Genomic DNA, 12,634 nt, shown 5'->3' on the forward strand with positions numbered 1-12,634 from the left:
CACAGCCATTATTAAAGATTAAATTATATAAACTTATAATTACAGAAGTTATATTAAAAGCAAAGGTAATAAATGGCTGAAACTCATCACTCCCTAACTATTTGACTACATTTTGCTAATATCTCTGATCTTGAAGTTACTCATGTCTATTGTATCCGTATGGTGGAAATTCTCTATAATGGCACGCACTGTGCATCTCTTCCCAACTGTGTTCAGTGACATCCGGTTGGGGGCTTGAAATCAGCCACAGCGGGAACATTTACCCTACGGAAACTGATGAGCTCTACAAACCAAGACTTCCTCCTCTCTCTCTGCTCCAACCAGTTGTTAAACTTTTGTATAGCACGCCACTGGATTCAAATATCGAATAGGAAGAACAGACACTAGGAACTATCACAGGTCAGAGGAGAGTGCCGGGGTCAAGGAGCCAGGTTTACTAAGTTGGCTCTGGAGCAAACTTGTTTTGATGTGGGTCAAGACCACCCTCAGGGACATTTAGAACCAGGACAAATCACAGAATGCGCACATGTCCCCAAACATTTCTATACAGGCGAAATCAGGTTAACGTAAATATTAAAAGCCTCTGAAGGTGAAACAAAGTAAGTAAGAAAGTAGTGGTGAGCCTGAGAGGGGAGTGTGTGAGGGTGTAAGGTACTAGAACAATCTTGCCCACTCTGGCTGGGGGCCAGGAAATGAGCAGATAACGATGGTGATGGCCCGTCGAGGGTTAAAGGCCTTTCTGTGCTTCTCTTCCTGCCAGTAGCTGAAGCCCCAGGGTCGAGGTGTTCCCTTTGATCTTGCTGTATAACTGTAACAGAAAAAAAGAAATTGAAATAAGAAAAAAAAGGTAGGCTAATCGAGAGAGTGTATTTAGGTGGCTTTCTGGAAGTGGGAGAAGCACCGTCTTTGAACTAGCACCCTGGGTCACTGTTCTTTTCTACACCAAATCATTGCAGACCTCAAAAGCCTCCTGGGAGAGAACAGGGGCAGTTACTGGTTTTTAATCAAGAAGGTTTTTCTTGATGTAAAGAAAAAGAAACCTAAGAAAAAAATTAATAAACAAAGAGTAATAATAGTGAAACAAGGTGATAGTGACGAGCATTAAGGAGTTTTGGAAAAGTAAAAAGTAAAAAAGAAAGCATGAGCCTTAATAACTGGCCGCTGAGTAGGCTATGCAGCCAGCCCTGGGAGGACCATCATGGGGAAGACAGAGGAAGAGGAAGCCTCCAAGGACATGGATAGGATCCATTCGTCCCTTGGGGCTGGAGCTGATGTCAGGTGAGGAGAGGCTATTAATTGCATGAGATTCTTATCTGAAGAATACAGGTACCATATTTTATCGATGCTGAAGTGCCATTTTCTTACAATTTAACAATTTTGAAATTAGGTTGCAGCTTACCATTGATGGTGTCAAAGTCACTGTTGGTCAGGTGGCAGACATGACATTGCTGTGCTCACAGAAACTTGGCATAGGTGTCCATATCATGGTCAGGCGTTGCCTCATAATCATGTATTTATATCAAATAAATTTAACATAACAGAAAATGAAAATTTCTGATAAGAAAGCATGGGGTCATGGTTTAATTGGTGTCTCTTTTCCTCCACGACAGATTAAATAATGGTGTGTCTTGTGATCAGTGGCACTTTAGCTTCAGTGAAATACAGGTTAATTTGCTGTTTATGTATCTAAGTTAACTGTTTATAAATTTGTGTCCATTTACACACAGTTTTGGGGCTTCTCATCTAATATTAATAGTTTCTGTTGAAACAGAAATGTGTGAGTTTGATCCAGATGATCATCCAGAGGTGACTATTCTGTGTTCAGAGTTGGCTGACCATTTACTGAGTTTCGTTGTTCATTTATAATAATGCGTGTCCAAACAGAGACCATTTTGGCTTGGTGCTGCTGGCTGCTAAAGCTTATAATTATATGTAGATGGGTGAGTTTCTGGGGTTTTCTTGGCATCAAAGAGTTGAGCCACACTCTCATCTGTCCTCTTTGTGATGGTGAGCTGCCGCTGACTACATCAGATCAGTGTCCTCCAACGTGGGCGGCTGGGAGAACACCCAGCAATTTGGTATTGGCTCCCAAATGGCTCTGCAAGCAGAGTGAATGGCGTAGTGATCAGAGAGCGAAAACTCTGGGAGATGGTGGGTGGGTCATGTGTCTGGAGTGGATTGGGTTGGTACGGGAGAAGGGTTACAGGTAAAGATGGTGAGTTTGACTGGTGCCGTGTATGGGGACAGGTCAAAATCAAGGCATAAGATGCACGCTGACATCCATGGACAAACCAGCATACAGAATCTTTTGTTAAGTGAAATGAGCAGGCTAATGAGGGAGTAGGAAGCAGCCAGTCAATGATGCAAAATTCTTGGCAGGCTTTGTCAAAAATCAGGGCTTCTCTTCCGGGTGCAGAGTTGTAGGGCATAATCCATTTCACAGCTGGTGGCCTGTTTTATTTTTCAGAAGGGATCGGAGAGGGACGTAAGAAACCTATCCCCTGGTGGCACAGCAGAGGCAGAGGTGGGGAGAGGGGATCCAGCTCATTTATTTCCCTGTCATTAGGCCCCTGCAAAAATACAGACTAAGGATTTAATTGCACTGTTGGCTTCTATCTCTAGAAAAGCTGAATTAGTAATTGCATTAGCTGGTTACTATGCTTTGCTCGTATGGGGTAATATAATTTTAAGTACTGCTTCCTAATTATAGGGTTTTCATTATTCTGAAAATCCCATTCAGCATGTGTTCCATTTTCACTTTTATGAAGTGTATTGTGGAAAAACGGGGGCTGCTTCTTTGAAAGACCCAAGCTGAGCTGAAGCTGTGACTTGCCCAAAGCCATTACCTACTGTGAAAAGCAGGGTGCGATTGTGATTTTTATCCTCCTTTGATGAATAATGCTGTTGGCAAAGACCATATGCTCTGTTGCACGCTAGAGCACTGCACAACAGAGGGATAATCACCTCGAGCCAGTGATGGTTTTTACTGGGTGGTAGTAACGGCGGAAGTAATGACAGTCATTAAAATCATGCTGCAAATGGCCTTGGGCCTTCAGACCACAGTTAACTCAGGATGTGTCAAGGACAGGTCAGTCCCAAAAGCTGTCTGGAAGGGACTGCCCATCATCTCTTGTATCTATGCTGGGGTGCTTTTGATGTTTCCAGAAGATCTTTCTTAGGTGAGAATCAAAGTGGACTGATACAAAACCGAGTTCTTTATGAAAAGGTAGCAATATCCTCGGGAGGTGTCCCTTCAATTCAGCAAATATAAACTTTGCAATAACTGAATGCATTTGTTGTTATCAGCGCTGTTGAGTTGATTCCGACTCCTAGTGCCCTCGTGGACAGCAGAGCGGAACCCTGCAGTCTTTTTGCGCCATCCTCTCACCTTCTGGCGCTGTATCAGACAATCCTCCACTGCTATTCATAGGGTTTTCACGGCCAGTGTTTTTGGAAGTGGGTGGCCAGGTCCTTCTTCCTGATCTGTCTTAGTCTGGAAGCTCCGCTGAAACCTGTCCACCATGGGTGACCCTGCTGGTATTTGAAATACTGGTGGCATTGCTTTCAGCATCACAGTAACACTCAGCCACCACAGTATGACAACTGACAGATGGGTGGTATGTTTCCCCCGTGGGGAAACAAACCCGGGCTGCAGTGGTGAGAGCACTGAATCTTAACCACCAGCCCAGCAGGGCTGGGTGTCTTGGTGCATAAACAATGCTAAAAGCTAGGAGAGGTTTGGAGACCAGAGTGGTTACTATCTTGTGGGTCCTACTGTCTGTGGCGGGAGGAATCTACTCACAAGGAACTCTGGAAGGCAAGGCAACAGGTACTATTCTATATGTGTTACAAGGAACTGGACTAGTGAGGGGGCTGTAAATTGGTTCAGACTACAGGGATTTGAGAAGACATACCTGGGGTACAGGGGGAAAATACATGAGTTAAACCTTTCTGTAAATGACACAAAGGTGACCTAGAACAAATCATTTAATCTCACCGCTGTCAGTGTTATCATCTTTAAAAAGGGAATAACTATCTTAAAGATTATTGATAGGAGAAAGAACCACTCAATACACCTCATTGAAAATTTCAGATTTTAACAAAACCCTGAATTCTAGGTATGACTGGATAGGTAGAGATGGAAGAAAAAAGAATTCCAGGTGGAGAGGACAGCAGGAATAAGGGCCCAGCAGTAGGAAAGTGCTTTTCTGGTTGGAGCGTGGAGTTTTTGTGGACGTTGGTGTCTAGGTGTGTGTATATGTTGGGGTGTGTGTGTGTGTGGAGGGGTACGTATATGCACGTGCCGTTTCTTCGTGAGGATAATCCTCCTTTACCCTCTCCCTTTACGAGAGCCCCTTTAAGATGTTAAGAAACCCCAAGAGAGAGGTAGATTTCTTCTTACGTTATATCTGCAGAGATGTTTGCACAAAGAAGGGGAAATGAACAATCAGATGATTCTTAGACTTCTTCACTCATACAGAGTCGTGCTTGGACAATGACTCAGGGGCGAATTGAAAATGTGTAGCTGTCACCTTAACTAAGGGAAGATGTTGCTTATAGTAGACAGTCTGAGTGCCAACAAACACATTTTTATAGTCTGGTTCCAACCTGCGAATTTCTACCTGCAGGAGCACCAACGCTTGAAAAGATTATAGGAAAATGAGAAGACTGAGCATAAAAATTGGAGTAAATAGAATTTTATTAACAATATTACCTTACATTTATTTAGTGCTTTATAGTTTGTAAAGGGCTTTCTTCATTATCTAATCTTACGCTCACCAAAAACCTGGGAGAGGAGTGTTTCTGATATGACTGTGCCCATTTTCCAGATGTGGAAACTGAGGTTCCACAAGGATATGTGACTTGCTGTGAATTTTACACCCAACAAGTGCTAGAATTAGAACTTGAGCTTTGGACTCTCTCTCCAGGCTCTTTTCTAGCCCATTCTGTCGCCTTAGGATGATGCAGTCAGCCCACTTTTCTTATTTTTTTTGAGGAAACAGGTCCAGAGGGTTGAAGTGATGCACTCAAGATCACATAGGTGGTGGCCGCGTTGGACCTCGAACTTGAGCTTCCTAACATCTTGCTCAGCGCTCTTTTCATAATGCAAGACTTTGTTACAAAGGACACAAGTGTGAACTAAAAGCACTGTGGAATTCTTCCACACGGTATTGCTCCCATAGGACAATCTCACTGTCAGTGTCACATGGTAAAATTCCTACAGGTCATTTGAAGGAAAATGAATAACGCACTTACTGTGCATTTGGCTTTTAAATTATTTTACATGAATTAACTCATTTAATCCTCCCAGCTACCCTCTGAGGTAACTGTGATGATCATTTTCATTTTGTCATTGGGGAAACTGAGGCACAGAGAGGTTAAGTAATCTGGCCAGGGATAATCAGCCAGAAAATGGCAGGCTGGGATGCAGATCTAAGGAGTAAGGTCCTGAAATCTATCCTTAGACACTCGGTTATTAAGCTAGAATACACCAATACTCGGAATTCAAAACAGGTGCCAAAATGAAGTCACATCTGCTTAGGAAACTCTTTTAACAAATTGAGCAAATTAATAACGCAAAAAAGCAGTGTAGGGTAAATGTTCAGACCCATTGAGCACATAACTAACTACTATCAATTATACATCATCTGATCCAGTCACTAGCTGAGTACATCTACTACTTGCTTAGACGACAGCAGGTTTGGAAATCACACGCCGTTGCATTTTTAAAAACACAGTCTATGCACTGCCTTTTCGCTCATTCAGATCAGCATTTCTATTGTTAGTCTGACCTCCCGAAGTTTCCTATCCATTATATACTTGCCTTCATTATCACGTAGTAACGGTATCTTGGGATTATGAAGAATTGTCTTCTCAGGACCTTGGATCATTTTATTTATTTTCATGGCACATCAGAGCAGGTAAGTGTGCACGGGCTTTTTTCTCTCTGTCAGAGATGGGGAAATGGGCTAAGGGATTCTCAGACGCCCTGGAGGAAAAACGGTCAGGGGACAGAACCAGGGTAATTGCGCCTGTCTTTAGAATGCTGCTCCAGGGGTCAACCGAGAGAGGGAGGGAGCAGTGCCTTTGGAGTCACACGGGCATCTGATGAGGTTATCTTCTCTCCTGGTGAGACTCAGCCACTGTCTACAGATTCTGTAGTCAGTACAAACACTCAAAGAATTCCTCTGGGTTTTGTATGTCCCAAAGCCGAAGCTTGCTAGCTTCCCCTTGCTAGAAAATTTACTAGTTCAACTGACATTGAGCACAGTGAATGAACAGAGACCTCTGAGTCTCCATGAAGCATTGACTGTCCGTGTGAGACACCGTCCGGAAAACTCTCTGCGTTTGCAAGAGTTGGCTTCTTCCTGAAGATGTGCAGCTTGTGGAGAGCTCATTACCCAAGCATCCCTGGGGGCGTGCAAATATAGACACAGCCAGAATCATGATGAAGAAGAGGAGCCCTCATTTTCGCTCCTTTTGGTTCTCTTATTTCCATAAGTACAAATTCTACCAACAACTTCAGTCATTTAGTAGTTCCTGAATTATAGGAAAGCTAAAAGCCACTTATTTTGCTTATTACTTATAAAGAGCAATAAAAAGTTTGAGGGACGTCAAAATTTTCTAACTATGTTTGTCTTGTCTTTCCAAATAAATTAAAATGGATAATAATGATAATGTTATTATTTAGTCCTTGTGATGTGGCAGACCGTATAGAACCACGCTCTCATTTACTCCTTCCCACAAGCACCAGAAGTGGGTATTATGATCTTGAGGACTGTGACAACTGCCATCAACATGACATAGCTATTTGGATTTAGAGCTAAGATCATTCATGTCAATATGACTAAGTTATTTGTTCCATAAAACATTTTCCTCGGAAAGATAAGACTGTAAACCAGTAAATAACTTCCCTGTTTGCTTCAGGAAATTTCTGCAGATCAGTTTATCTGAGGTAACAGTCTGCTCACCCTGGTCAAACTTCTTGTTCACATCAAACCACAGTTATCCATCGAGACTTGCTTTAAGATGCTCACCCAGCTGTATCCACCAATCCTAAAGCATTATGTCGATATCCTGGCCCAATTCCAGACAGTTCCCTTCTTGAAAGGCTCTCTTGCAGTCGTTTGAACCCAGACCCCCAAACCCATAAACATCCTCCTCTGACTTCCCTTTTCTGAGATGCTACCAAGAGTTTGCCAAGGTGATGTCTCCCTTATTTAGTTATCTCGTAATGTTTTGGAGAGTTCCATAATCCTTAACTTACAAATGAGCAAAGAGAAGCCCAGAGAGTTCCAGTAATTTGTCCAAGTTCACCCTCGTATTTAAGGGGTTCCTATCCAGGACTGTCCGACCCCATCCCACGTTGCTCATTAAACTTTAATTTTTTCAGTTTTACTCCTCAACTTATTTGGCTTTCTAAGATTACAAAAATCCCATAATGCTGTATGTCAATTATATCTCAGTAAAAAAAATTGGTCATTTTTAAAAGATGATAGAAAACTAAGTCATTATCTTGGTAACTGCTAAATAAAAGGAAATATTAAGCAAAAAAAAAAAAAATTCAAACAAAGGTCTAGTTTACAATCCTGTAAAATGCAGTTGCTATGTGACCTTATGCATCTAATTAGCCATAGAAATTTAACACTCTATTCCTTTTATATATATATGTTTTAATTATTTTGTTTTATTTCATTTTATTTTTATTGTGGTAACCTTGGTTTATAACATTATATAAATTTCAGGTGTACATCATTATAGAGTTCGTTTTTTGTGTAGATTACATCATGTTCACCACCCAAAGACCAATTACAACCCATCACCACACACATGCGCCTAATCACTCCTTTTCCTCTCTTCTCTCTCCCCTTGCCCTCTGGTAGCCAGCAATCTAATCTCTGTTTCTCTCTGTCATTTTTTGAATTTTCTACTTATAAGTGAGATCATATGGTATTTGACTTTCTCCCTCTGACTTATTTCACTTAGCATAATGCCCTCAAGGTCCATCCATGTTGTCACAAATGGCCGGATTGCATCATTTCTTATGGCTGAGTAGTATTCCAGTGTGTATATATACCACATCTTCTTTATCCATTCATCCCTTGATGGGCACCTAGGTTGCTTCCGAGTCTTGGCTATTGTGTATAATGCTGCAATGAACATAAGGGTGCATGTGTCTTTATGCATTGGTTAACACTCTATTTCAAAACAAACTCCAGCAATGGTGACTCACCAACATTCTCTAAATAAAGGACGTAAGTCAAGCAAGAGCCAGGAGAACCAAACTTGTGACTGGTGTGACTTTAACACTGTTAATAAATTATTCTACTGGTATATTAGTTTCCTGGGGCTGCTGTAACAAATTACCACAAAGCTGGTGGTTTAAAACAACAGAAATTTATTCTCTCACCATTCTGAAAGCCGCAAGTCCAAAATCAAGGCGTCAGCAGGGCCGTGCTCCCTCCGGAGGCTGCGAGGGAGAATCCGCTCCATGCCTCTCTCCTAGCTTCTGGTGGCTCCTGGCAACCCTTGCCCTTCCTTGTCTTGAGATTCATAATTCCAATCTCTGCCTCTGTCGTCACGTGGCTTTCTCTCTGTGCCTTCTTTTCTGTCTGTTATAAGAACATTCATCATCGTGTTTAAGGCCCACCCTCATCCAGGATGATCTCATCTTGAGACCCTTCTCTTCTTTACGTTAGCAAAGACCCCTATTCCAAATAAGGTCGCGTTCTGAGATTCCAAGGAGACTGTCTTTGAGAGCCACAATTTAACCCACTATAGCTGGTAACATTTATTACCGACCCTATATTATCATCAACATTAAATGAAATAAAAATGCCAATGAAAAATAATATAAAGAATAATGTAAAAATGTCTCCTTTTAAAAATATGCAGTCTTTGGAAAAAAATTGATATTAAAGCACCATTCTATGGGGTATTCTAGTGATCATATGGAAATTCGTATATGGAATTTTCAAATACTTTATTCATATCATTGATTGTGATGCACATACAATGACTTTGTGAACAGATCATTTTTCAGAACGTATCGATCGAATGCTTATCCAGAGCCTTTGATGTTCCAGGCGCTGGGGAGGTACTCCAGTGATAATAGTGCTGTCAAGACTCTTCCCTTCTTTAGTTTGCAAAAAAGGGAAAGCAGGAAGGAAGATGATGAAATGGTTACTCGGTGGCCAGTCCTAACTTAAAACCATCAGTGGAAGGACAGATTAAGTCCCAAAATATATGATCCCTATACATGTTAGCAAAATTATTTACAAAAACTCAGTGTTTTCTTCCTTTTTTACCCCCACGTTGACAGTGTAGCAGAGTAATTTCTGAATCACAGAGTTTAGTTAGCTAGAATTTTTCAGGTTTTTTTGACCCTGTAGAAATACATTTTACATTGGGAATCTAATATATGTATCACTGAAATAAAATTTCACAAAACAGTATTGACTCTTAGAACCACGATGCCTTCTGATTTTTCTATTCCATTGTATTTCATTAGTCATCTAAACTCAAAAGTTACTGATGGATAACCATAGTTTATTAAATAGTGTTGCCCACTCCTCACCATATCCACTCAACACATACTCTATTAACAAGATTTCAAAATGAGTAGCATTCTTGCATTTTGTGCAGTAAATATTTAACCGAAGTCTCATTTACATGACTTTGGTGGGAACAATATTTCTGGGGACTTTAAAGACAGTTCAATAGTTGTGAAAACCACGTTGGATGATTTTACATTAGATTGTATATTGTTAGAACACGTTTTTTCCTGGATATATTAAAGCCTTTACAACATCAATAAACGACACTTTGCATGTGCTCCCTTTCCTCCCTAGACAAATTTTTCGACTGTCCTATAGAAGCTTTGGCTTGCTCCCGGTTTTGGGTTGCCATGGCTCCGACTCTTTCTCTACCTCTGCAAGATCTTATAATTTTCGAGCTCTCCTCTGGTTCAGTCGCTCAGTTTCTGTGACTCTATTCCAATTCTCAGCAGAGAGCTTGATCAGCTGCTCACCTCTGGTCTCGTCCGTGGTAACCTGAGTGTGTGGGCTCATGTAGGATACGTGGCTGCCTTTCCACGGGTCTCTGAGAGAGTAGGTAGCAGTCAGGGTCCCAGCAGAAGTAGATGACACACTGAAATTTGGAAAACTGGAGAAGATTTTAACAAAAATGTGATTCATAAAGGTCTGGGCAGGGCGTAAGAAAACCACAGGAAACCACAAGGGAGAGTAGCGCAGGATCCTTGGGTCAGTCTCATGGGGTGCCATTACCACTCCTAGGCCCAAAGCGGCAGTGGGAGGCAGCAGTTACCAGAACGTGGGGAATGAGAGAGCTGGGTGGAGAGGACTGCTCCACAGCAACTGTGACCTTTGGTGGGTGGACATAGCCAGTCCACAGGGACCCCCCCCAGAGAGGGCACGAAGGGAACAAATACCCCCACCTCACGCTCTTTCACCCTCCAATTTCCTGCTGGTTCTCTCCCCCCGACTGGCCCCACTCAACTGGAAGCAGAGGGCAAAGGCAGCACACTGCGGTGGGTCAGGATCCAGAAGAGGAAAGGAGTGGGGATCTGGAGGAGCAAATGCGAAGTCTCTCGAAGCATAGGAAGTGTGGAAAGGAGGGAATGACTGGCATCGCAAGTGCAGGGGGAGATCACGAGCGCTTTCTAGAGGCACTAGCATCTTTGGTTGTACATACTGCTGCTAAAGATTTAGAGACCTCCTACGTGCCAGGCACCATTCTAAGTGTGTCATCTGTTTTGATTCACTGAATACTACAATAGCCCTCCGAGGAGGATATTATTGTCATCCTCATTTTGGTGGGGAGGGGGTACTTTTTATGGAAATCTAACACACATATAGGAAAGTGCACACAGAAGTGACAGCTCAATAATTTTCACACAGGCAACCCACTCAGGTCACCAATCCCCAGATCAAGAAACAGAACATTGCCAGGCTCTCCGAAGTCCCTTCCCAGTCTCCACCACCCTCAGTGGTACTCACTGTCCTGGTTTCTAACACCATGGATGATTTTCGCCTGTTTTTGAACTTCATGTACTGACGTCAAACAGCACTAATTCTTTTGTGTGACCTCTTTACTCAGCATTATGTTTGCAGCAACAGCCTTAGTTTTTTTAATGTGGTAAAATATATATAACACAAAATTTACCGTTATAATTTTTCTTGCTTTATTGAGGTATAATTGACAAATTAACATTGCATATATTTAAAGTATATAACTTGATGTTGTGATATATGCATACACTGTGAAATAATCGCCACAATCAAGCAAATCAACATATCCATCACCTCACGTACTTACCATTTTCTTTTTCATTTTAACTGTTTCTAAGTGTACAATTCAGAAGCATTAAATATATTTACAATGTTGGGCAACCATCGCCACTATTCATTTCCGTAACTTTTCATCATCCCAAACAGAAACTCTACCCATTAAACAATAATTCCCCATTCTCTCCTCCCTCCAGCCCTAGAAAGTTCTATTCTACTTTCTGTCTCTATGAATTTGCCTATGCCAGATGCTAGACCTTCAAATACCCAACACATATCTCCTCCACACCCTTCTCTTCACCAACTCAGTAATCATCTCTTCCATCTAATAAGTTGCTCCAGTCAACTTGTTGGAAGTGAGCCTGAATTTCTCCTCTCCCCTCACCCCTACATCCAAATCATCAGCCGGCCCCTACGGCTATACTTGGATCATACAATATTGGTCCTTTTGTGTCTGGGTTTTTTCACTTAGCATAATGTTTTCCAGGTTCAGATTGTCATCCTCATTTTACAGGTGAGGAAAGTGAGGTGCAGAATCATTAGAGGAGGCAAGAGCAGGCACGCTGCTTCAGAACCTGAGCACTTAAGTGCTTCCTTAGGCTGTTTATCAGTGGGTCTTGTTTTCGTAAAGTCAATGATAGCTATTTAAATCATAGGCCAGCTGGACGGCTCTGACTATTCTCAGAGTCTATCCATCTAGAGTAAGATGACTTGAAATCCACATTTTCTCTCCTGTGTTGCAAAAGGAAGACTTTCCCTTTGTTTTCTTGTGTCTGATTAAAAGGGCAGACTTCTTCTAATTGCAGACTCTGCCTCCACTGTTTCCGCAGTCCCTGCCATTTGTCAACTCTAGGATAACTCTGCTCCCGTTCCTAAGCCTGGCTTCCCACTCCAGAGCTGCCATTTGGTTGTCTCAGCTCCCTATTGGGTAGAACTCATCATCCCACTGCTCCTAACTCCGGACCATTTGCTCAAATTATCAGTGTGCTGCAGAGCCTGCTGTTGACATGGGAACCAGAACAATCCCTTTGGAAGCCAAAGATGGCAGCCTGGCCACTGTTAGGAACTGGGGAGCCTGGTTGGGAGACACCAGTCTGTCTCATCCGAGGTGAATTCAGGGGCCAGCAGAGCCCGAGTCAAGCTCCTCCCTGTCTTTGAGCAGTCAAACCGCAGAGAGCTCATACATATTTACAAACAGTCTGCACATGTCTGACTTCTCCCAGCCAAAAGTCCTGAATCCCCACATCTCAGAATGCTGAGTGCCAAAAGAAGGCAGGTAGCCAATGATCGCTATCTTGGATGGCATGAGTCAGTGGCAACGGAGCTCT

This window comes from Equus quagga, chromosome 19 (assembly GCF_021613505.1).
Source record: "Equus quagga isolate Etosha38 chromosome 19, UCLA_HA_Equagga_1.0, whole genome shotgun sequence".
NCBI classification, from domain to species: domain Eukaryota; kingdom Metazoa; phylum Chordata; class Mammalia; order Perissodactyla; family Equidae; genus Equus; species Equus quagga.